The 5,000-nt window shown below is 56.1% G+C and overlaps 2 non-coding genes across 2 annotated transcripts; both read right to left on the reverse strand.

The window, feature by feature from the left end:
• Positions 1-1,281: 1,281 nt before the first annotated feature.
• On the reverse strand, positions 1,282-1,393 carry TRNAL-CAA (transfer RNA leucine (anticodon CAA)). The gene is made up of 2 exons: positions 1,356-1,393; positions 1,282-1,327 (listed from the first exon to the last, which is right to left on the reverse strand). It is a non-coding gene; the product is annotated as a tRNA-Leu (tRNA).
• A 288-nt stretch (positions 1,394-1,681) lies between these two features.
• TRNAV-AAC (transfer RNA valine (anticodon AAC)) lies at positions 1,682-1,754 on the reverse strand. Its single transcript has one exon. It is a non-coding gene; the product is annotated as a tRNA-Val (tRNA).
• Positions 1,755-5,000: the final 3,246 nt, after the last annotated feature.

The raw sequence follows: 5,000 nt of genomic DNA on the forward strand, positions 1-5,000 counted from the left end.
TGGCACTGATGTCTCATGGGGCCCGCTGGTACCTGCCAGGTGGCACACACCAACGTGAAAGTTTGGCGCAAGCCTGCGCCGGACCTACATGGCAGCACTCACAGCACCTCACACACAGGCTGCAGACACATACAAAACACCAAGCTGGATGCAACAGTGGCGCGAGCCATGGCAGTCCCCACCCAGAAGGCATGTCCAAACCGTTATACATCAGCTCGCCGCCAGCGCATCATTACAAAGGAGGGGGAATTTCCAACACTGCTCTTGGGCCATGGGCTTAAAAGCAGCCAACCATTGGCGACGGGCATCGAACCAGATACGGTCACGCACAAACTATTTTTGGGGGGGAATTGGGGACTCTGTGTTTTTTGTTTTCGGCGCTCCAAAAAAAAGGGCTTGTCCGGGATTTGAACCCGGGGCCTCTCGCACCCTAAGCGAGAATCATACCCCTAGACCAGCGAGCCACCGCATGCAGAGAACAGTGAGGGGGGGGGTGGTCTGCTTACCTCACTTGGCGCCATGCCCCAGTCGCTCCACGGCCTGACCCCTGCGTGTCACGTGGCCTGCCCCTGGCGCAAGCGCAGAGGACTGAGCTGCCTCTCAAGCAGAGAAACAAGAAGAAGAGCGGCAGCCTTCGCTGGCCAAAGGCCATCTGCTGCCGCTCGATCGGGCTCAATCAGGCTCGATCAGGCGAGATATATGTGGCCGACCGGCCTAGAGCGCAAACCTGTGCTGCTCAGGGTGGGCAGCTTCCCAGCAGGAGGATGTGTCTTGAAAGCCGACAGAGGCAAGAAGGCGCACTCCCTCAGCCCGCTCCAACCTCTGGATTCCTGCGAATTTCAGAAGAGAACTCTGGGGCAGCATGGCTTCTGTCATCTCCCAACAGCCTCTCTGTTCTTGCTATGTAAATACCTCTACATCCCCCGGACTGAGCATGTCTGTTTTTTTATTTTTATTTTGCTGAGGTGTGGTGCCTTCAACGACCGACAGGTGGCAGGAGAGCACTTTCTCCAACTGTGAAGGGGACTTTTTTCACTTCCTGAGTAGACTGGGCTCAGTGACATATGTCACCAAGCCAGCCACTAGAAAATGCGGGTTTTGCAGCCGTGGGCCAGTGGGGGTTTAAGGGCAGGTGTGCCTCCGGCGTCTCTGGCAGACAGCTCCAGTTGCAAGGCAGCAGAAGAGAACAGGGAGGCTTGCTGGGCGCTGCATTCGGGGGCCCCCACGAGGTTTTCCGCAAGCCTTACACTCTGAAATGTGCTCAAAAAAATGAGCCCGGCTTGTCAGGAGTGGGATTTGAACCCACGCCTCCAATCGGAGACCAGAACACCCAGATGCAGGGAAGAGCTGCGTCTCTTGAGTCTGGCGCCTTAGACCACTCGGCCACCCTGACAGCTATGGGCAGGATTGGGAAAGATTCTTCAGTACCCAATGTCGCCAGGTGCCAGCGCCGGTTTTCATGCCCCGATCTCTGCATCAAAAGTACCCAAACACTCACTTAAGGACCCAGGGATGGCAGGAAACGCCCACTGATGGAGCCAGTGGACAGTTTGCAGGGTGCAAATAAGGGCTGGCCTCAGATCACTCATGGCGTAGTGCCGGCCTGTCCATACCTGTCGAAACCTGCATGCGGTCAAATGTGTCCGATTGACATTGTGGAAATAAAAAGAAACCAGCACCATGTTTCTGCCCGGTCTCGAACCGGGGACCTTTCGCGTGTTAGGCGAATGTGATAACCACTACACTACAGAAACAGCTCTGGTAGGCTGCGCTCTAGTGTGCTGGGACAGCTTTCAGTTGAAAGGCTTTGTGGCACTGATGTCTCATGGGGCCCGCTGGTACCTGCCAGGTGGCACACACCAACGTGAAAGTTTGGCGCAAGCCTGCGCCGGACCTACATGGCAGCACTCACAGCACCTCACACACAGGCTGCAGACACATACAAAAGACCAAGCTGGATGCAACAGTGGCGCGAGCCATGGCAGTCCCCACCCAGAAGGCATGTCCAAACCTTTATACATCAGCTCGCCGCCAGCGCATCATTACAAAGGAGGGGGAATTTCCAACACTGCCTCTTGGGCCATGGGCTTAAAAGCAGCCAACCATTGGCGACGGGCATCGAACCAGATACGGTCACGCACAAACTATTTTTGGGGGGGAATTGGGGACTCTGTGTTTTTTGTTTTCGGCGCTCCAAAAGAAAAGGCTCGTCCGGGATTTGATCCCGGGACCTCTCGCACCCTAAGCGAGAATCATACCCCTAGACCAACGAGCCACCGCATGCAGAGAGCAGTGAGGGGGAGGGGGGTGGTCTGCTTACCTCACTTGGCGCCATGCCCCAGTCTCTCCACGGCCTGACCCCTGCGTGTCACGTGGCCTGCCCCTGGCGCAAGCGCAGAGGACTGAGCTGCCTCTCAAGCAGAGAAACAAGAAGAAGAGCGGCAGCCTTCGCTGGCCAAAGGCCATCTGCTGCAGCTCGATCGGGCTCGATCGGGCTCGATCAGGTGAGATATATGTGGCCGACCGGCCTAGAGCGCAAACCTGTGCTGCTCAGGGTGGGCAGCTTCCCAGCAGGAGGATGTGTCTTGAAAGCCGACAGAGGCAAGAAGGCGCACTCCCTCAGCCCGCTCCAACCTCTGGATTCCTGCGAATTTCAGAAGAGAACTCTGGGGCAGCATGGCTTCTGTCATCTCCCAACAGCCTCTCTGTTCTTGCTATGTAAATACCTTTACATCCCCCGAACTGAGCATGTCTGTTTTTTTATTTTTATTTTGCTGAGGTGTGGTGCCTTCAACGACCGACAGGTGGCAGGAGAGCACTTTCTCCAACTGTGAAGGGGACTTTTTTCACTTCCTGAGTACACTGGGCTCAGTGACATATGCCACCAAGCCAGCCACTAGAAAATGCAGGTTTTGCAGCCGTGGGCCAGTGGGGGTTTAAGGGCAGGTGTGCCTCCGGCGTCTCTGGCAGACAGCTCCAGTTGCAAGGCAGCAGAAGAGAACAGGGAGGCTTGCCGGGCGCTGCATTCGGGGGCCCCCACGAGGTTTTCCGCAAGCCTTACACTCTGAAATGTGCTCAAAAAAATGAGCCCGGCTTGTCAGGAGTGGGATTTGAACCCACGCCTCCAATCGGAGACCAGAACACCCAGATGCAGGGAAGAGCTGCGCCTCTTGAGTCTGGCGTCTTAGACCACTCGGCCACCCTGACAGCTATGGGCAGGATTGGGAAAGATTCTTCAGTACCCAATGTCGCCAGGTCCCAGCGCCGGTTTTCATGCCCCGATCTCTGCATCAAAAGTACCCAAACACTCACTTAAGGACCCAGGGATGGCAGGAAACGCCCACTGATGGAGCCAGTGGACAGTTTGCAGGGTGCAAATAAGGGCTGGCCTCAGATCACTCATGGCGTAGTGCCGGCCTGTCCATACCTGTCGAAACCTGCATGCGGTCAAATGTGTCCGATTGACATTGTGGAAATAAAAAGAAACCAGCACCATGTTTCTGCCCGGTCTCGAACCGGGGACCTTTCGTGTGTTAGGCGAATGTGATAACCACTACACTACAGAAACAGCTCTGGTAGGCTGCGCTCTAGTGTGCTGGGACAGCTTTCAGCTGAAAGGCTTTGTGGCACTGATGTCTCATGGGGCCCGCTGGTACCTGCCAGGTGGCACACACCAACGTGAAAGTTTGGCGCAAGCCTGCGCCGGACCTACATGGCAGCACTCACAGCACCTCACACACAGGCTGCAGACACATACAAAAGACCAAGCTGGATGCAACAGTGGCGCGAGCCATGGCAGTCCCCACCCAGAAGGCATGTCCAAACCTTTCTACATCAGCTCGCCGCCAGCGCATCATTACAAAGGAGGGGGAATTTCCAACACTGCCTCTTGGGCCATGGGCTTAAAAGCAGCCAACCATTGGCGACGGGCATCGAACCAGATACGGTCACGCACAAACTATTTTTGGGGGGGAATTGGGGACTCTGTGTTTTTTGTTTTCGGCGCTCCAAAAAAAAAGGGCTCGTCCGGGATTTGAAACCGGGACCTCTCGCACCCTAAGCGAGAATCATACCCCTAGACCAACGAGCCACCGCATGCAGAGAACAGTGAGGGGGAGGGGGGTGGTCTGCTTACCTCACTTGGCGCCATGCCCCAGTCTCTCTACGGCCTGACCCCTGCGTGTCACGTGGCCTGCCCCTGGCGCAAGCGCAGAGGACTGAGCTGCCTCTCAAGCAGAGAAACAAGAAGAAGAGCGGCAGCCTTCGCTGGCCAAAGGCCATCTGCTGCCGCTCGATCGGGCTCGATCAGGCGAGATATATGTGGCCGACCGGCCTAGAGCGCAAACCTGTGCTGCTCAGGGTGGGCAGCTTCCCAGCAGGAGGATGTGTCTTGAAAGCCGACAGAGGCAAGAAGGCGCACTCCCTCAGCCCGCTCCAACCTCTGGATTCCTGCGAATTTCAGAAGAGAACTCTGGGGCAGCATGGCTTCTGTCATCTCCCAACAGCCTCTCTGTTCTTGCTATGTAAATACCTCTACATCCCCCGGACTGAGCATGTCTGTTTTTTTATTTTTATTTTGCTGAGGTGTGGTGCCTTCAACGACCGACAGGTGGCAGGAGAGCACTTTCTCCAACTGTGAAGGGGACTTTTTTCACTTCCTGAGTAGACTGGGCTCAGTGACATATGTCACCAAGCCAGCCACTAGAAAATGCGGGTTTTGCAGCCGTGGGCCAGTGGGGGTTTAAGGGCAGGTGTGCCTCCGGCGTCTCTGGCAGACAGCTCCAGTTGCAAGGCAGCAGAAGAGAACAGGGAGGCTTGCTGGGCGCTGCATTCGGGGGCCCCCACGAGGTTTTCCGCAAGCCTTACACTCTGAAATGTGCTCAAAAAAATGAGCCCGGCTTGTCAGGAGTGGGATTTGAACCCACGCCTCCAATCGGAGACCAGAACACCCAGATGCAGGGAAGAGCTGCGTCTCTTGAGTGTGGCGCCTTAGACCACTC

The sequence above is a fragment of the Ambystoma mexicanum genome, chromosome 2q, assembly GCF_040938575.1.
Source record: "Ambystoma mexicanum isolate Mex_15411 chromosome 2q, UKY_AmexF1_1, whole genome shotgun sequence".
NCBI lineage: Eukaryota > Metazoa > Chordata > Amphibia > Caudata > Ambystomatidae > Ambystoma > Ambystoma mexicanum.